This window comes from Lepidothrix coronata, unplaced genomic scaffold, assembly GCF_001604755.1.
Source record: "Lepidothrix coronata isolate B3197 unplaced genomic scaffold, Lepidothrix_coronata-1.0 Scaffold196, whole genome shotgun sequence".
NCBI lineage: Eukaryota > Metazoa > Chordata > Aves > Passeriformes > Pipridae > Lepidothrix > Lepidothrix coronata.
In genome coordinates, this window is record NW_016690376.1 from 307,466 (window position 1) to 328,561 (window position 21,096).

Below are 21,096 nucleotides of genomic sequence, written 5' to 3' on the forward strand. Positions count from 1 at the left end.
GAGAGGGAAACGAAAAGCCAAAGGCACACAGACCTCTTTCGCTCCAACGTGGAGGAAAACACTGAAGGTTTGGGTTTTAAAAGCCACAGGGGGCAGGGCACAAAGGAGGATGCTGGCGGCTGCCCAGCGTTTTGTGCCTGGCACAGGTGCTCTGTCCCAACTCACGTGTCCTCAGCTGTGCAAAGTTTGGTTACCTGGTGATTGCAAGTCCACGGGTACAGCCACACTCTTCCCAAAGCAGGGCCTGATCCTGCTCCTGCAGCTGGTCTGGAGCAAACAGACCCATTTCTCCTCTTCCAGGGAGCATTTTTCATCCCCTTTTCAACACCACGTCAGCCTCGTCCTTGAAACCTGCTGCTACGATACAAGCTCTGACTTGGGCTTACAGAAATGTATGGAAAGCTTTTATGAGAACAACACCTGCTCTTCAGAGATACACGCTCCTGACAATGTTGTACGAGGAGTTTGAATGACAGACCAAAAGGCAAGGTTTTATTTTGGGTTTTAAAGCAGACAGTCATGTAGCAATGAAGACAAGGTATTTTTGAGCTGCTTCCAGTTCTGGAGCTATTGAGGTTCCTCATTTTCATCTATAAACAATTTAAAAAACCAAATCACCCTATAATGTAGGCTGAGTGGGCTGTAGATTATTAGCAACCAAGGCTAAAAAAAGGTTAGAGAGGGAATATGTTAGCTACCAGGCAAATAGCATTAAACCTTCAAAAGTCTGATGAATATTCATTGACATGATGGATCAAAATCAAAACACAGCACACTGGCAGGTCGTTGGGAGCTGCAAGACAGCGCAGATTGCATCGTCAGAACAAAGTCCAGCTACACAGCCTCCTCCTTCCCTGCAAATCCTACAGAAATTGGTTATTCAAGGAGAAAAAGCAGCAGCCCCTGGCAATCTGGAGGCTTGCATTAAGGAGAACAGAAGGGACAAGTTCTACACAGCATCATATGTTAAGTGTCCTGCCCTCACCTCCTGCTTGTACCTTTGACCGCTAATTAGATCAATAAATTTAAGTCAGATTGTGATCTAATGGTGCCTTCTGGCCTCTTCTATTGAACGGGCCAGAATAAATTAAGTTTAATTGCCCCTGTATGTACAGAGCCAGGGAAGATACGATGGGAAGAGTCATTGAGGGAACTTGTAGCCAAGTCCCAAATCCCAAGGCAGGAGTGGTGGGGCTGAATCACTCCCAAACAACTTTGCTTTCACAGAAGCAAGGGTGGAAACGTGTGTGATGGGCTCAGCCTGGAAACTCAGGGAGAAGAGGATGAGGAGCCCACGTATACAACCAGAGTGGACTGAGGTCTCCATGCAAGACAGAGGTTATGGGCTCAGTGATGCACAGAGATACAAGTTTAGCTTTCCCTAGCCCTAAAAAAAAAAAAAAAAAAAGGCATCAAGCCTACATTGCCCTGAGCAGTGTTTAAATGAAATCAGTCATTAAAAGAAAATTGGACCCCGGTGTCGCTTCCGCCTTTGCTTCAAGGAAAGGAGAGCAGCAATTACCACTTGCATATTCAACAGCCTCCTCAGCAAGCTAAATTAAACTGCGTGGAGCAACGTGCTGCCAAAGCCTGTCTGTGACCGATGCCCCAACAAGCTGGTTTGAAGCCAGCACTGGTATTGCAGCATTGCGGTCTGCAGCCTAAAAATACCCAACAAGGGTACAAACACATGCAAAGGAGAGCGCACGCTCCCCTTCACACCCGCCTCCTCCAAACCCACCCAGGAGCCAGGAGCTAAATCCTCAAATATGAATATTAGCGTGTTGTTTTTCTGGCTCCCCTCCCATCCCCTCCCAAAATGAGGATGCAAGGTCCTGAGCGAGCTCTCTCTCAACAGGGAGCTTTATTCCAGTGCACTGCACTTGTTTTTGTGCAAGTACAACAGCAGTCACTGACCATCTCTGCAGAGTCCCAGCTGATTTTGGCATCTTGGGCCATGTCAAGCTTTGTCTCCCTCCACCCCATAGAGGTTTGGCACAGCCTGGGATGCTCCTGACTGATGGAAATATCCCAACTCTCTTCCATCTTTGCAAAGTGGTCCCCTTGGCTGGTGATGGTTGGGAGGTGATTTGCCTCAGCAAGCACTTCTGGAAGACACTGTCACCCCCAACAAGTGCCAGTGCCAGGTCTCCTGGACCCTTTTTTACAGCATGCAGAAGGCAGCAATTTGGCATCCCATACATTGTAGCCCGTGCTTGTCACATCTCACCACTGAGCAACGCTGCATCCTTCATCTGTGGTTCTCCCCATGAATATAACACCTGGCCCAGGGCACGTCAAACCCACTAAATAAGTTTTTTTAATAAAACAATTCTAGGTGATTTTCCTCCCACTGTTAGTCATGTCCAGACCTCCACTGCAATAACAACTGGATGCTCCCACAGCATTTTTCAGAACGGCTGTGCATTTGTGGCATCCCCTGAGAACCATCAAAGCCTTTCCCAGGCACATTTTGGTTTTTCACCTTATAGACCACAGACAGCCAGCACCCTCCTTGGCTCTGCTCAGTAACCTGACCTCTTCTTGGATTTGGTCCTGACTGTGAGCCCTCAGAAGTGTGTGCATGGTGCTCTGCCCATCTGATGAGGCAGCAGCATTTGGGCTCATCCCTCTCAAGAGTAAGAAGTGCTGCCCCATTTCATGTTTGCACCAAATCTGGTGTAAAGGAACACTTTTTAATGAGGAGGGTCTAAGCATTATTCAATTTAAAAAATAACAGGTTTGACATTGAGCCCTTGCATGGATGAAATGCTCAGAAACAGGATTGCCTTCCCCTAAGCAGGAGCCACCTTCCCTCCAACACAGAAGCTCAAAGGACCTGAGCCCATCACCAGCACTTCCAGTGGGACCCCGTGCTGAGCATTATGCTGACATCCCAACACAGCTGTTCCCATTTAAAGAAACCAGGATAAATTTTTGGCCAGAAACTCCCATGCTGATTTCCAAAAGCCCCTTTCTCCAGTGTAAAGCTGTTTTCGGGCACAGACTGTACAGGAGGGGAGTGCTTATGTTTGGTGGAAATCTGTGCATATCGACAGAAGGGGGCAAAACCCCCAAAACACTTGGTTAAAAGGCTTTAAACTATTTGATGATTGTCTTTTCTCCATCCATCTACTCTCAACACAGCAACTATAAAAGGAGATGGGGACAGGACCCCTCCTGTGATGCAGCTGCCAGGAGGATCCTGAGTCATCACTACTACATCATAAGAGCCATAATTCTCAGCGTAAGCAAATCTCAAAGATTTGGGTTCCATGGATTTATAAATACATCCACCAAATCCTGAATTACCCCAGGTCCTCCTTCCTTTTCCCAGAAGCTATGCTCTCCGAACCCAGGAAAGAGAGTTCTGCATCTCCAAACTTTGCTTAGGTTCCCTGGAACCCAAAAGCCACCAGCACACCACCCCTGATGCCGACCGGAGCTGGCTGCGGCCACAGGCTCTTAGCTTGCTTCCAGAAATCCCCATCTGCCAAAAACCCGATGCTCACCTAAAATGTGTCACCTCCTCTTTCTATTCTTTCCTTTTATTGTGGCATTTGTCACATCCTGAAGCAGACATCTGGGCCTGCTGTCTGGCAAGAAAACATTTTGCTCTGCTCAAGGGCAGACGAGCTTCGGGGGCTCGATGGTGACATTTAGAGCGCAGGAAGAAAAATCAGACCAGTTTATTCACAGAGCCAGCAAACACTGATGTGCTCACCAGGGCAGGAAAAAACATAGTTTCACGAATTTGTAACACGCAAGGAAAGCCCTCCTTTTTCCACTTAAAACTTACACCTATCAAAAGCAGCAAAAGTGTTGGTAGAGACTTTTTTTTTGTATGTCTGCACGGGGCTCCCACCTTGGAGGTGTTGATGATGCTATTCAGAGAAAAGAGCAACAACCTCCATGGCGCTGCAAGAGTATCCCCGCCCGGCTTGCCAGTCACCTCTCCAGCACACGAGTGAGCTCCCTGCCAAGGGAAGCACACAGGCTGTTGCCTCTGTAATCCAGTTTTAAGGGGTAAGAGTGTGGCGCACAGCAGGGTGAGACGGGATCTGTCTTAACGCTCTCCAAGTGAAATCAATCCTCGGAGCAGCGCCGCTCGCTTTGGCAAGCCAGCAAAAAAAATCTGGAGCAGGGGATGGTTGATGGTGTGCTGCAGGACCACGTCTGTCTCACAGCATGGAGATAAGCTTGGATGCAAGGAGAAGGTGCTGAGGGCTTGCAGCATCTATCCTCCCACATCAGGAGCTGGCCCAGGATCCCCACACAGCCCAGTACCCCCTGTGGTGCACAGCTCAGTGCACATATCCAGGGAAAATGCTGCTGGAGAAAAACGTTGTTTGGCTTTTGAGGATTAAAAACCAAACCTTGCTGGAAGTTTCCCAGTCATATAGACCGTGAGTAACACCAAAGGAGGTCACGAGTTCTCCACTAAAAGGGTAAATTTGATCAGGGATGAGCTGAGCACTGCCACTGGATCCTTCAAACCACTCCAGATTGCTCCTTACAGGAGCTCCAGCAGATCAGCTCAGGCTAATGCCATTTATTTCAGGAACAAGGGCAACAAGCATGGAACCACAGACAAGACCCAGTTTGGGAACCTATATAAAAATATACATATTTCTTAATACTCACTAGGGTCCTGAATGACCCAGTTCTACAGACACACATACGCCTGTTTTTCCAGCAGTCGGGAGGATTTGTGGTCCTTTCTTTTTCAGAAGCAAACCAAAAAAACAGGGTGGGTGGGCACTGACAGGAAGAGTTTTCAAGTCACATATTGCTTTAAGATACTGAATGATTTGCATCCTGTAACCCAGGCCCAACACTTGTCAAAGTCCAAGAGACTTCCCAGGAAGGCAAGGGGCTCTCCAGGAAGGATGCTGGGGCAGTCCCCTGCCCTCCCCTTGCCCCTGCTCAGCTTCAAAAAGCGGCAGAGAAAAACCTAACAGAAAGGAAACGCAGTGGGAGGGGCTGTTCCTCCCAGTGCTGCCCCCACCCCCTCTTGTTTTGGGGCGGCAGCTGTCAGGGCTGCATTGTGGAGGGGCTCAAAGGGGCAGAGAAGGCCCTTTCAGAGCCGAGGTTACACGCAGGAATGGATTAGCACCGACCCGGGACTCTCCTGAAAGCCTGACGCCTTGCAGAGAAGAGCCTCACAGAATTTCTCCTTTGCCATTTGAACCTGCTCTCTCAGGGATCCTTTGAGGGTGTCTGGGCTGAGTGATGCCAAGCCTTGTCGAGGCAGCCCTCAAGGACAACACCAGACAAGAGGGAGGGATGCAAGACCCCCTGGGCAGCTCAGAGGGCTCCTACAGCCCTGCTGAGCATTCAGGGATGAGCATCCTCTTCCACCCGGGCTCCATTCCTATCACCCAATGCAAACACAAGCACCATCCAGCACCACTCCATTTCCATTGCTGGTTTTGGCCCTAGCTGAGGGAAAATGTTCATTCAAAGTACAACACACCTCCAGAAGGTGATAATACCAACTGAGAAGCCCAGCCCTGATATCACAAGTTCTTTTAACGATGCAAATGCTATTAATATAAACTCACCAGCCTGGCAAGCGAGGAGAGAGGAGTTGTATTTCCCACTGGAGGAGGATATTTGTTTGCCAATTAGCCTTTTCCTGGAGAACAATAGTTCAATCAACCTTCCTTTATTTTAATTCCTCCTTTTTTTCATTCCCCCAGCCTCAAGCCCTGCTCCTCCAATGAATATTTGGGCTGTGACTATGATTTATCATATGCAAAGCCTCACTGCTGAGCTTTCCATTTCACTGCTCCCCATTTCAGCAGTAGTTCCCAGGGTGAGAAGGGCTCTCCGAGTATAAAAATGAGGGGGGAAGGCAGACAGGTTTTTCCTCTCTTGAAACCTCTTAATTTGGCTTCGCAAACTGGAGTTTCCAAGTTGCTCAGCAGCAAATGCTTCCAGTCCATCAGCACAGCAACATCTGCCATGGGGCCACCACCACAACAAGGCTACAAGGAGCTACTGGCTGAGTCCTGTAAGGCTCGTTTTGGGTTGTGTTTGGAGATTTTTAGCACTATCCATGCTGAAGGTGAGGCTACTGAAACCACAGGTGTTCATGTATTTTGTGGTGAGTGGCAAGCTGTTTTCTTTCTCTTTCAAGATGGAAACTGGGTGGAGGCTCCTGTAAACAGGAGTCCTTCCCAGCAGGGACCCCTGATGGGTAAATATCATTAAACTTTGAGATATCATTAAAATTCAAGATATCATTAAACTTGTAGTCCAGAAGGTGCCCAAAGCAAACAAAACACACTTGTCAGATCCCTCAGATTGCCTACCCATCTGCAATGCTGATTTCCTTTTAAAGGTTTTAAATCCTGATGTTAATCCAGAGTGATTTTTTTTCCCCCTGAAGTACAAACCTGGGGTTGAGAATTCTTTGATAAATATGTCTAATGGCAGAAAAGGCCCACTGGCCGCTTCCCTTCCAGTATGACACTGATACCTCCCCGTGCTTCAGCAGATGAACACAGAAAAACAATGTGAGTTCACATCAAGCACAACACGATCCCAACAGCTCCAACGTGACGCTCCCACCCAGCCTGGGAAAAAAACAGCAACTTTTATCACATTTCACTGAAAGACTGTTTGCATTTAAACATAATAAAGAAAAGCAGGCGTGCACAGCAAGTGAGATTAATTGGAAGGCTTGATTATGGTTTTTTTATGTGGATACAACACAATGTAGCTGATGGCACAAGCCCTGCTCTGACCACAAGCTCTGCTGCACCACCCTGTGCCACGAGTTTCCAGGACAGCTGCTCAAATCCACCACCTGCAATTCAGAGACCTGTCTTAATAGAGGCACATGGTTTTAACTGCCTAATTATCCGGCCTCCTACAGAGGGCAGGGAGCAAGGAAGGGCTCACAGTGAAGTCACCTGACACATCACTGCCAGGGGTGGACCAAAAGAAGGTCCCTCTTTCCCAGCTGGAGCATCCAGAGGGGAATGTCAATCCAGTGGAGATCCCAAGGGGATGCATTTAAAAATCAATAGAGGCTATTTTAATGCTTAATCCGGGAAAGTATCAGCATCAGCAGCATCAATACAAACCAAATTTAAACACACTGAGTACATGCACAGGATTGTCACTTTTTCCTTTGTGCATTGATTTAACCAAATCTGGTTTTCCCCAGACAGTGTGAACTCTAAATAGGGCATACATAGCAACCCTAGTGCTTCAGACAACTTGCCAACCTCCATCTCTATATACTGTTTATAAAATAAGCCTCTGCACCCCACTGGAGCAAATGTTTCAGTGAGGAAACCCCCTCAAAATGGCAATATCACAGCAAGAGTGGCCACCTCCCTGCCAGGGCTATATACAGAGTGGGTTTCTCATCTTGCAGGTTTTCACACTGCACCCATTTTGCAATACAAGCTTCCCATCCCTGCAGATATTTATACAATCATCTCCCTTTTCATTAAAAAAAAGAAGCCTTGCAATTACGAAAAACTGCTTTGAAAAAGTGACCCAAGGGGATCCTGAGAGGCTCAGACACCCTGAGAGAAGATAACTGTGTTTGATTTTTTAAAATTGAATCTCATCTGCAGCAGGAGGGCAGACTGGATGTTTACATATCTGGCACTAACCACACTTCAGATGCATCCACGAGCACAGATGTACCTTCCCAGAGGCCAACACGGGCATGACATGGGCTCAGAGAGCCACAATGTCACCCCCTCCTGCTGGGGTGCAGCACCACACTCTCTAACCCACCAGCACTCTCTGTGTACCCACTGATCTCTGCAGAGGTGCTCCATGGCTCAACACCACCACTTTGCCCACCTTCCAGAGCCCTCAAACCAGTTCTGCCCCTTCCCAAGCTCTGCTGGTTTTGGCTGGAGTAGAGTTAATTTTCTTCACTGTATCTGGTATGGGGCTGTGTTTTAGATTAGTGTCGCTAATTCAGAGATGTTTTAGTCCTTGCTGAGCAGCACTGACACAGCCAAGGCCTTTTCTGCTCCTCAGCCCACTCCACCAGCCAGGAGGCTGGGGATGCACAAGGAGTTGGGAGGGGACACAGCCAGAACAGCTGACCCCACCTGACCAAAGGGATATTCCACACCATCTGGAGTCATGCTCAGCATTTAAAGCTGGAGGGCACGTTTGGAGTGATGGAATTTGTCTTCCCAATTCACCATTACACGTGATGGAGCCCTACTTTCCTGGGGATAGCTGAACACCTGCCTGCCCATGGGAAGTGGTGAATGAATTCCTCATTTTTCTTTGCTTGTACGTGCAGCTTTTGCTTTCCCTGTTAAAATGTCTTTATCTCAACTCATGGGTTTTCTCACTTTGAGTCTTCTGATTCTCTCCCCCATCCCACCGGGGGAGAGTGACTAAGAGCCTGTGTAGGGCTGAGGTGCCAGCTGGACCAAAACCATGACACAAGCTCACAACTCCTTGCAGGTGGCCTCTTGCTCGGGGTTGGCGTTCACCACTCCAGACAGCAAAGTGAAAATACTTCTCCCCATCGACACCAGTCCAGTTTACTCACAGTCCAAAGTGATGAAGAACCTCTTTGAGTTTCCTGAGTCCTGGGGCTGGTGGCATCTCACAGAGCTCTTCACATCTGCCACCTCGGAAAGACTTCAGGCACCGGTGGTGATCAGTGCTTTGTGACATTCCTTCAAAGCTCACCTCCTTTCCTGGCTCCAGGGTGATGTATCTGACTGACACAGCTCTGCCAGCTCTCCAGTGAGAAAGTGCATCCCCAACACTCAGAAATACACTCCCATTCCTTCAGCAGCTTTGAAGCTGAAAAACCTCTATGAGCAAAGGTGGCAATCGAGTTGGCTGATAGAGGCCGCTCAGGGCTGCAGCTTTCCATTCATCAGATGGTGAGATCGTACAACACAGCCCAGACAACACCACTGATAACGAAGTGGGGCCCAGCAGGTCTAACCAAGCTTGAAACCCAGTGCCATGATCCCTGTTCCTCAATTCTTGCTTCCTCATGCTCATTGCTAACAAGGGAAACAAGCAAAGGCTTCAAGCGGGGCGAGCCACGTTCACTGGGCTCCCAAAGTAGCTAAAGCAGAGCCCTGACAACAAAAAAGCAAAGCCAAGCCACTGGCTCAGGGACTGCAACAACATCAGAGCAGCTCTGCTGAGACATCCAAAGGTACCATTGCTCTACACTTTGTCACAAGTCAGAGGTCACCTCTAGACAGGCTAGGTGAGGCTGTTTTCTGCTTAGCTCTTCCCATCCATCTCATATCCTGAGATGGATGATACAAGAACATCCAGAACCTTCAGCATCCAGAATCTCCAGCATTCAGAACCTCCATCTCAACACAGAGCCTGCAGGGTTGCTGCCTAGCCACTGCCCTAAACCTTGAAAAACATTTTCCCCTGAGTCTGACCTCTGTATCCCATTGCCCCAGATTAACACTGCAGTTTGGGTGCCCTAAACACATGGTAATGGAATAACTCAGAGAGAGACTGACCCTGAGATCACCCACAGTCTTATGCTGTCCACAGGGGAAGGAAATTAAATGGCTTTTGGATAACAGATCTTTGCAGCATTTTCCAGCATAAGACCTTGTAACATTGCAGAGAAAGCTTGAAAAAGCTGCAAATTGGATTTAGGTACCTGAAAATTCCAGGTTCACTCCACCACTGCCACAGCTGTAACAGGAAGAGAAAACACCCTGAAATAATTGCCTCTCCAGGCAAAAACTTTCAAACCCCCATTAATGCAGATTTTTAGAGCTGGCACAAGCTACCCATCCTTATCGACTGCAACATGAGCCGTGAGAGCAGGCAGAGAGGAGAAAAAGCATCTTCCAGGCAATCACAGGCATTTTTTTCCCAGTTGAGTGCCTAGTGAGGAGAGCAAGCCATGCATCAATAGGAGCACTTGACGCCTGCCAGAGCTTTCTAAATTCACTTTCAGTAGATTTACCAACACGTCCTATGGAAAAGGAATGTGTGCTATGCAAATCCAGCCTCAGACTGCTCCCTGCCTAATCTAGCTTTGGATTCAAATGCTTATTACCATGGCGTCTAATCGGGTCATGTGTAATGGACAGGTTTAGATTGGGCTCCCAGTGCTTCAGCCGTGTTCTTACTAAGGAACCAAAGAAAAAAAGAAACAAAGAGGGAAAACCCCCAACACTGCAAAGAATTCAAGCTCTGGTGGAAACCCAGCGTGGAAAGAAGTATTGACACCTACCAGTGAAAGCCAGGCTGATATGCAAACATTTGGCAGCTCACCAAGAACACACTGAATGTCAGGTCCTGTTTGCACCCCATCATACCCCTGCAGGGAAGTCAGTGGCTTGTCTTTCAGGGTCTCTCCCTTCCCCCCAAGACATAAGGTGATGAAATGATCTCACACCCATGCAGGACCCATCTACCAGCAGCACCAAGCCCAGCTGGTCACACCATAACCTCCAGACTACCTTACAGATGCTCTGAGCACCCATGCCAGCACTTCCAGAGCCTCGGTAACACATGCCAACCAGGAGCTGTTGCTGGTGTGGGGATTAAGGGGGTCCATTACTGCATCAGGGTCTGCAGCAGGACACAGGGACCATGGGAATGTCATTCCTGGAGGCCACCACGTCTCTGTTTGCTGGCACCAGCCACACAGCAAGGCTCACGTCACAGCCAAGGTAATCTCTGTTCTAACCTGCACCAGACAAGGTGATTCATTTCACCTTGAGTTTGTCAAATACAGTTGATCTGTCCAAGCCATACATCACCCCTGGTACCTCCAATATACCTCCACCATGCAGCTACAACTCAGCCAACTGTGCAGCAGAAATAACCCAAGTGCAGGGACCCACCACTCAGGCTTGACAGGTTCTCCTCTCCCTCTGCTGCTCATCTGCCACACTATGCTTTCCTGCAATGAAGCATGGGGAGGTTTCCAACAGCATTAACCAGCTCCCACCTTCAGGATGCTGAATCCCAGCAGCTTGGCCTCCCCTGCCTCAACAATGCCAAATGCCACATAGACTGGCAACCAGCTCCAGCAAACACCCAAATGTTGACACCAGCTTCTGATGACCCTACAAGATTTCATTGATCCTGCTACAGAAACCACTCTTGGTGGGGTAAGCAGCAGTAGGAATACCAAAAGGAACAAAAAAGATTTCCCCCTGTGAATATAAGCAACATAAGGCACTTTTATATTAAGGCTGCAGGATGAACTGACTTTTATTAGACATCAGAGAATTCACACATAGGCAAACATCCCCCTGGCAACACCTACATGTCTGTGCAGAGACCCACAGCGTGGGCTCTCTGGTGTCTCATAACATGGTAAATCCAACTAAAGCACTCTTTATTGGCTTGGATGTTCATAACATTTATGTGTATTCTCTGGTCTCTAGTATGGACTGAGGTTTCATTGCATCCCTTAATAAAAAACCTCTGCAACACCCTTCTAACGTGATGCCTGTTTTGACAAAACTTGAAGCAGCTCCATGTATTTGAGATGAAAACCAATCTGAAAGAAAGGACAAAACCAGCCAATGGGCCTGATGGATTGTCTGTAGTAGGGGAGGAGGACCAGATGGACAGACTGACTTTAAAATTCCTTTCATTAGGAAACTAAACTAAAATAATGGGTTAACTTTCAATGATAGATGCTATTACTGAGGAAAGTGAGGTGGCTGATATTCTGCCACTCAGGCACATGTGCTCTTTGGTTCATCATTTACTGAATGAATATTCAAATTCTTTGAAAGGAGAAGGGAAAAAACCCCAAAGAAACCAGAGGTTGCAGTGTTCTCATAAGCCTGTTCAAAGACTAAGCCAGATTTACCAGGGACTGTATCACTGCCTGGCTGTGCGGGCAGCTGGCCAGGCTCTCCCTTCCCAGCTTACAGCTGCACCTGGAGCTGATCTGGGGGACTTTTTTTCCTCACTCCTGTAGGAAAAATGACAGGAGGGACGGTTAAATGAGGTGTAAGGATCCCCATTCCCAATGCAGCCCAGCCTGCATCACAGAAAGAAGAAACTTTGCACAACGCCCTGCCCAAGGACATGGATGGAGATGATTATGGAGGAGCCCTTCCCAGCACTGAAGGAGCCATACAAATAGCATTTACCAGGCTGCCCAGCAAAGTCATACTCACTTGTGAGCCAAAAAAGAAAAACTCACATTCTCATATTTACAGCCACTACCACTTCAACTGTTTCTGCCAGGGCTGGGTCATTCCCAGTGATGCCTGTGAGGAGGTCCCAGGGAGGAGGTCCTTCATCCCACCACAGCACAGAGAACTCATGGACAGCTCACACACATGTATTTCCAAGTGAAAAAATATTTCAAGGCGTCAGAAGCCGCATTTCTGGAGCTGTGAATAATACACAGGCAAAGAGCATGGTTTGCTTATGATAAGCCAGGATGACAACCCACTGGAAATGTAAAAATAATTTAATGAATAAGTATATTTAGATTTATAACCCCACAGCAGCTTTATTTATAGGGATGCCAATCACTTTTACACAGATATAAAATTGGCTGGCAGAATGCCTTAAACTAAATCCAGAAACCCATCTGTAACGAATCTAAGCCGTGATATCTCCACGTACGTTTGGCCAAACAATAATGCTAATGCCAGTCATCTTCACTTTAAACATACAGATGGGCTGATGGGGGATGTTGCCAAGACTTCCACACGGCCAAAGAGGGATGAATTCCACTATCACCTACTATAAACTGGTTGGGAGAATGACCAGATGAAGGAAAAACAGTCACCATCTGGGCTGTGTGTATTCTAATACCAACGCGACACTGGCTGGAGGGCAAGCCTGCATCCAGCTGGCTACAGGTGAACCTCTATCAACACCTTTCATCCCTGAAATGGAGAGCTATAAGCAAGGGAAAAAAAACATGGAGCTCTGCAGCACCTTTAAAAGTTGCTGAGATTACACTAGGACTCCTGCATAGTTTTTTTTTTGATCCATCGCTCAAGACACAAAGCTGGGACAGAGGAAGATGCAGGAGAAATTAACTGAAAGTCATCACTTGGCACTCAGTCTCAAAGCAGATGAGGACTTCTAGTGATCCTTGCCCAGGATCTCACAACTTTATCTAAACCTGCAGATGTCAAGGGGAGCAATTGCTGTGGATTTCCACAGGGCTGGCGACCACATGGAAAACTGAAAAGTCACAACTAATTCACAAGCAACGAAGAAAAAACTGCTCTTTGTCCCAGTGGGGCTTCTGGGGTCTGGTTGTCTCAGAAATGGGGCAAAACAGACAAAACCACATCTTGCCCATGAAATTCGCAGTATTTTGGCAAATGCCAAAACAGAAAAGGTTACTCTGGAATATTACTTTGAATAGCTCTGGGAACAAACCCAGCATTAATTTTCAACACTTATTCAGCAAATGATTTGAATAAACTGGGGAAGGCTCACACACACATACTGACAGCATTATTTTGTAGATTTTTGCCTCTGCTCCTGAGATAATTTATGACAAAACAACTCCCAGCACAGACAATCGCCTTCCAGGCCAATGCATGGATTCAACTGACCCTGCCTTGGGGACAAGGTAACCTCTCCAGATCCCTTCCAGCACAATTTTAGTACTATTTTACACCACAGACTATTTTCACACTGGCATTTGCTCTGATTTATCCTTGGAAATAAGTATGTCTAAAAGAATAATTGATGGAAAGAAAAACACAAAACCCCACAGCAGTTTTCTCGCTCAAGGACAAAGCAAAGGGAAACAACCAAGCTCAGAGCTACAGCATCCTCGATCCAAATGTTTTCCAAAACATTTCCAAATGTTTCCCAAAGCTTCCAGATGAAGCTTTCATAACTAGGCTGCAACCCCACCAAAGCCTCAGGCACTGAGCGCGGCATCAATGGTGTGTGGCAGTGCCCGCCAAAGAGATGGCTGGTGATGACTTTGACAAAGACACACGTGCCAGAACACAACCAAGACCCTTGTGCAGAAGAAACAACAGTGTCCCAAAATAAAACTGCCTTTGCTTTCTCAATGGGTCACCTTCCACAGCTCCATTACTGCGTGGGCTTTCAGGAAGAGTCAGTCCCCCTGTGCTTGTCACTGGTGAGGCCACACCTCGACTACTGTGTCCAGTTCTAGGCCCCTCACAATAAGAAAGACACTGAGATGCTGGAGTGTGTCCAGAGAAGGGCAATGGATCAGGGGAAGGGTCTAGAGAGTGTCCTGTGAGGGGTGGCTGAGGGAGCTGGGGGTGTTCAGCCTGGAGAAGGGGAGGTTCAGGGGGGACCTTACTCCTCTTTCCTACTACCTGAAAGGAGGTTGTAGCCAGGACAAGAGGAAATGGCCTCAAGCCACACCAGGGAAGGTTCAGGTTGGACACCAGGAAGAGTTCCTTCACTGGAAGGGTTGCCAAGCATTGGAATGGATTGCCCAGGGAAGCTGTGGAGTCACCATCCCTGGAAGTGTTCAGGAAACCACAGGGTGTGGCACTTAGGGCTATGGTTTAATTGATAAGGTGGTGATTGATTGGTCAAAGGTTGGACTCAATGATCTTGGAGGCCTTTTCCAACCTTACTGACTCTACGATTCTATGAATACATGTAGTCAGATGTCCTCACCTTCATGACAGGCTTTTGAGTTTATTCCAAGCACCTAAGGAAATTCCTCCTCTGCCTCTAATACACTGGAATGATGACAAATAATAAATAATAGAATAAAATAATACAATAAAATAATTAAAAAATATTTTTTAAACCCACATAAATGTGGAAAGGTAAAGAGAGAAAACCATACATTTTCTATACCTCAGCAAAAAATGCTGAAGTTTTGTCTGGACACCACCAAATGTGGACATTTATGGTTATTACACAGCCAAAACTGAGACAGTTGTGGGAGATGCTGGTCTGAGCAGCTGGCCATAACCACAGCAGCCAAAGGATGAGCAGTGAGGTCTCAGCAGCGCTCAGCTGCAAGAACTGATCTGGGGACTGGGGAGCTGGCACACAGCAGGTCTCCATCCTCAGCCTCCTCACCCCTCTGCTGACACAACTTCTATCCATGCCAACGGCTTGTCAGAAACAGCAGTGTCTGCAGAGCAGAGTCTCAGAGTCCTTCAAAGCCCAGAGCTGATTTCCACCTCTTTCAACATGCTTCTGGACACAATCAAAGTCCAGAGCAGGCTCCTCTCCAAAGAAGGCCTCCTATCAACTGTACATGGGCTTTGGATTAGATCTTTTGTAGAGCAGAAAAAAAAAGGCCTTGCTCAAGGATGATAAAGTCTAGACGCTACAATATATTTTCCAGCTGATGCAGCAAACCTAAAAAGCCCTCCCTTGATCTTTGGACTGCCACGATCAAAGCCATTATCCCATTCGGAGCCCTTCTGAAACTTCAGCTTCCAAATGTGCAAGTTATTTTTAAAATCTAAACCAGGCCAAGCCTCTTGTTTGGAGTTTTATGAGGAAAATGGGGTGTGCTCTTCCCAAACCTTCCCCCATCATGTCTGGAAGAGGCTGGTGGGCACATGGTGGAGGACAAGAGCAAGGAAGCAGCCCTGTGTCTGGAGGTACCTCAGTGGCATCTGGTGGCCACAATCTGCTTGCATGGAGGGACACAGCTGGTCTCCCGAGGGGGGCTACCCTGTGGGGAATAGTCCCCATCCTTGACAGAGATGGAGTTTTTTGGAAAGCAAACATCCTTTGTATTCCCATCTTTAGGATGTACGTCTGCCTTTGGCATCCTCCATCACAAAGGTGCATTGTCTAGAGAAGAGCAATGAGGCTGGTGAAGGGATTCAAGCACAAGTCCTATGAGGAGAGGCTGAGGGAGCTAGGGTTGTTTAGTCTGAAGAAGAGGAGGCTCAGGGGAGACCTCATCACTCTCTACAACTACCTGAAAGGAGGTTGTAGCCATGTGGGCATCGGTCTCTTCTCCCAGGCAACCAGCAGTAGGACAAGAGGGCACAGTCTTAAACTGTGCCAGGGGAGGTTTAGGTTGGATATTAAGAAGAAATTTTTTCCAGAGGGAATAATCAGACATTGAAAGGGGCTGCCCAGGTGGTGGATTCACCGTCCGTGGAGGTTTTTAAGATGAGACTGGATGTGGCACTAGGTGCCAAGGTCTGGTAACCACGGTGGTGTTGGATCAAGGGTTAGACTTGATGATCTTGGAGGTCTTTTCCAACCTGGTTGATTCCATGATTCTATGATTATTCTGGAGCCCAAGAAAAGGAAACAGCTTGAAATACTTTCATTTTTTACAGAAATTAAATCAAACTGAGCACAATGAACTTCCTTCACCAGGTAGCAGGATGCCCAAGTGCACAAATAACAACCAGTTCTGCGCCAAAGGACAACCAGGGAAATAAGGTATTTCGGGGGGGGGGAAAAATCATTCTCCGGTCTCTTGGAGAAGTGTTTCAGGTGGCTGACAGAAAAGAAGAAATACACAGCCCTGCCAAAGGGGCTTCAGCTCTACCTTAAGTGAGATGCTCATATAGAGGTGGATGGAAGACCAGCCAGCTCATCCCAAACCAGCTGGTGCTGTGTGATGAGCACCAAAGCTCCTTGAATGCCATGGCCTCTGTGGGAGAGGGGACTCGTGGTCACTCCCAACTGCCAAAGCTCCCAGCAGCCAGACTGGCAAAAGTCAAGAGATGGATGGTCTGGAGTGATGAGGAGCTTGGGGAGAACTGGAAGGGCTTTTTGAAAGCATATGGCCACCAAGCTGCCCCTCCCATGACCCAAAGTCGACTTTTAACAGGGGGACATTCTTCAAAGAGAGATGGGGACAGGAGGTAGCTCCCGCCACAGAAAGCAGCACAGAGCATTCACACGCTCCAAAGTTATTTAAAAGCCAAATGAGGCTCCCTAGTGAACACTTAATTTAACCGAGCAACTTCTAAGGCACCAGGCAAATGAGCCATGTCATCTCCTTTTCCTCCCAGCATCCGTCTCCACAACTCTGCCCATCTCCCTTCCCCTTTGTGCTTTCACCCTCCTCAACTCCCAGCAGCTCTGCTCCTCCTCCCCACCTCTCACTCTGCCCAAACTAAACAGACCTGCAAAAGGCTGAGTGAAGCAGGCAGGCACACACCAGTAGGATGGGGATTAGAGACCTGCCACCCCCTCCAGCATCCCTCACTGTGGCTGGAGGGACCATGCCGGGCAGGAGCAGTGGCTGTGCTGCACATCACACATTCCCAGTGCTCCAGGAGGTGTTGTCTGAACCTCCACCAGCTTTCCAGCTGGGTAAACATCAAGATAAAAATCAGGTTGACAGGCTTTCTTAAGAATATTTCCATCAAATCGGACTTTTCCCACCTCCACACACACCGGAGCAGAAAGTGCAAGGGCCACCAGCAAGCCAGTGCTGGCTGTGACAGCTGCTATGTCAGTCCCAGAGGGGACAGAGGATTTGTCAGCATCTCTCCAAAATGTTGCTCTGGAGCTGGGTGAGGCGGACAGGACGTGGGAAACATGCCCAGCAGAGTCCAACACATGACCCATGACTGTGGCTCATCTTTACTCTCCCAAAAAAACGCTAAGATAGACTTCAACCTCAGCCTTCAAGCAACAGCATTTCCCTGGGTCTAGTGAAGCCACCAAAGCCCTGCAGATCCCACTGGTCCCACCTTGTCCTCATGCTGGCCCCCTCCCTCTCACGAGGTTCTCCCAGGGAAAGAGAGCAGACCCCAGCGAGGCTTCCCAGTCATCCCATCCTCCTCTGCAGTGATTTTCTGTGTCTTTCTCCTCTCCCGTCTATGTTAGAGATGGGAAGAGTGTGCATCACCAGTTCCCCTTCCCAAACCAAACATGCAAATACAGGCTGAAAAAACACCCAGTTTCCAATCGTGGTCAACTTACAGTGGTAACTAATTTCCAGACAGAGCTGTGATTTTTATAATGGATACCACTGGGTTAAGGAGTCAAAGCCATAACCGTACGAATGAAAGCAAAAGCCCTTTATTTCTGTAAGGCCATTTTTTCCCCCCTCCTCCTAGAATGACAGGGAGTAATACAGCTCTTGCCAGTTTACTGAGGTATACACCAAAGCTTGGCTGAAAGCAACCTCATTAAACTGGCTGGGTTGTCCAGCACCAGTCCAAACACACAGTCCTCTGATCACCACATGATGGGCTGGGAACCAAAGGCAACTCACAATTAAACCCGTGACAATCAGGAAAAATCCTTACAACCCCCCCTCAAGCAGAATCCACCAACACCAGCCCCACCCTCCCTGCCTTTTTTTTATTTATATATTTACTTACATAAGCAGCATGACAGATAACTTGGAGGAAATCAGATGCTTTAATGATTAAGCGACACTTAGGCAGCACACTGGAAGGTAAATACGCCCCTTGGAAATCCTGCAACAAAAACAGAAGGTATAAACAGACAGTAACTAATTATTCTGATTAAATCTTGGAAGACCTGAAATACCCGACTGCAGCAGAACAAAGCCAACTGTGCGCCGGGGCTGCTCGCGAAAATAAAGTCACGCCCTTTTTTAAAAGAATTCACCCAAATAAACCTAAGTGCTTCTGTGTTGTTTTTGTTTGCGTGCATGTTTCTTAAAAGTCTGAGGCGGCCGATAGGAAACCTCTGCCGTACCCTGGAGGGATCCCATCGCCTTCAGCTAAAATTAGACTTCAAGGGAAGCGGGTGAAGGCGGGTGTCTCCAACCTGCTCCGGCACGGCGAGGCTCCCACCACACGCTCAAGGAGCGGCGTGTTGGGGTTTTTTCCTCCCTTCCCATCGAAACCAAAAAAGAAAGGTGTTTTGGGACTGAAAGAAATTAAGGAAAATAAATAAATAAGGGGTGCTCCTAAGGAGAGGGGAAAGGGCAGCAGGTCTACCCCGCTGCCAGGCTCGGAGGGATCTGAGCCAGGAATGGGATGTGGGCAGGTGAGGATGCAGCTGAGCCTCAGGGACCAGACAGGATGTAATGGGATCGCTCAACATAGCAGTGAGAGGAACTGGCAAAGCCCACCAGCAGCTCACCCACCATTGTGGATGCAGAGTAAGGCACTTGCTTTATTGTGGCCCACGATACCAGCACCAGGAGCCTCTGTTACAGCAGAGACGGCCTGCAGGACAAGACAAGGGGATGTGCTCAGGAGACATTCCTGTACTCTCTTTGCCTTCGAGGAAAACCATCATTTTCCTCCGCCCCTTCTCTCTGCCCTCCCCCCACCACACTAAATGCCAGTGGAGCTCAGGGGAATATTTAATCTCAAACCTCAGTAATCAATCAGTTCACCCTCACGCATGAGAAAGAGTCACAGCGGTAAGCACCAAATCCCATTTCCATCCAGCAATACGACGGTTTAATTACGTACATAACAATTTCCCTTTTAACATAAATCCCGAGCAGATCCAGGCAGCCTCCAGGTTGTGGGTGGAGAAGGACACGGTGATGGGGAAGAACACGGGGATGGGGAAGAAGAAAGGGAGGAGAAACCATTATGGCAATTATTTAAAATGACAACTTTATACAGCTGCTCCAGTTTGCCGTTGGCACAGCGATGCTCTGACCTTGCGTTTGCTGTCCCAGAGGATGGGCAGCAAGCCCACATCCAGCCCTGCCACCAGAAGCTGCATCTGTTTCATCCCAACACAGCAGCAACCATGCGGGAAAAAGGGTATGGAAAATGCAAGATGGGCACACATGGAAAGGCCTGCCCAGGCTGTGATACAAATAACAGCAAAGGAGTCTCTCTGCCAGTACAGTGAGACTTACTCCAGAGCCTGTTCACATCAAAGGGAGGCTTTCTAGCTGGATCTGAGCAGGTTTGGGATCACTCCCTGCCAACACCTGTTATTTCCAAGCGCAAGAATGGCCGGACCAGCAGGACCATCACACAGCTGCCAGTGCAACAAGTAGGCAGCTGTGAGCAACATCCCTCCTTCACCCAACCAGACCAGTCCCGAGGGGCATAGCTCACAAACAGCAATGCTGAGATATATACATATAGTTTTTAAATATAAACACATGCACAGACTTTTCTAATATACAGGAACAAAAGAGGGGACACCCCGCTGAAACCCCATGTGCAGCTCCGCTGCAAAGGAAATGAGAAGCAGAGACCAGGCACACACCCACTTTGCCGTGGTGTGTTTTGGCTCTCGGAATGTTTCTGGATTCTCCAGCACGAGCTTTGACCTCCAAGAGATGCAAAATCGCCTCACAGCCTCTCTGGAGGAGGAGTGGAGGGGTCTCTGGGAGCTCAGCCAGGCAGGTGGAATGGGATGAAGAGCTGGGCTCCAGGTGCTCACAGCAACAGCTGGCCCTAGTCCACGCCCCACCAGCTCAGAGATCCCCAAACCACCCACTGTGCCACAAGAATGTGTCAGGAACAACCCCAAACCCACAGTGCACAGAAGAAAGCAAGGTCCCCTCACAGGTCTTGGCAGCAGGATGAGCCCATCCATGACCACAGTTCCAGCCTCACCAGCCCACAGTGCTCAGACAAAACAAGGAAAACAAGCTCGGGAGTGGAGCTTTGACTCCTCTGACTTTTCTATGGGTAGCAGAAATGTGTTTCTGAATCCTCTTTTTTCAGGCAGATCCAGTGACAGGCTTTGTAAACAAACGTGCAGTGCTTTCAAGGGGCTTACAAAAGCAGCTTTCGGAACGGGAGGCAGCATGGAGCAACTGGAACTCTTCAATTCCTCTTCAGAGGAAGCATCGCATGGAGATGTGAAAGGGAAACCTACCTGTAACCCAGATTCCTGGACTGTGGTCTCCTTCAAAGTCTGATGCTCACTCCTCTCCTTTTATTTTGGCTTCAGTTTTACCAAGATCTGTAACATCAGGAACCGCTTGGCACAACAGACCAAATCCTCAAACTGCACACATAGGGCAGCTATTGCCCTTACACCCTCCCTGATCTCTTTAGCCCACACCAGGAGGTGCACAATTAAGACGGATCAGGCACCATCAGATACCGGCAGCATGTTTCCAGAGGATCCGGCCGTATCCCCATCCTCTCCTAAAGAGCAGAACTTCACAGTGCAATTCAGGACAGAGACACTCCGTGAAGTATCTAGAGCAAATTAAACCTCCCAGGCACAGCAGCAAGCATGGATTTATTGATTCATGGAAAACGTCCTTAT

General features: G+C 48.2%; 1 protein-coding gene across 1 annotated transcript in view; it reads right to left on the minus strand.

The window, feature by feature from the left end:
- Positions 1–21,096, minus strand: part of DAAM1 (dishevelled associated activator of morphogenesis 1) — a 95,559-nt gene that overhangs the window by 57,483 nt on the left and 16,980 nt on the right. Inside the window, exon 2 of the mRNA XM_017831773.1 lies at positions 18,249–18,347. The gene's annotated coding sequence lies outside the window, so the exon portion shown is untranslated. The remainder of the gene's footprint in view (positions 1–18,248; positions 18,348–21,096) is intronic.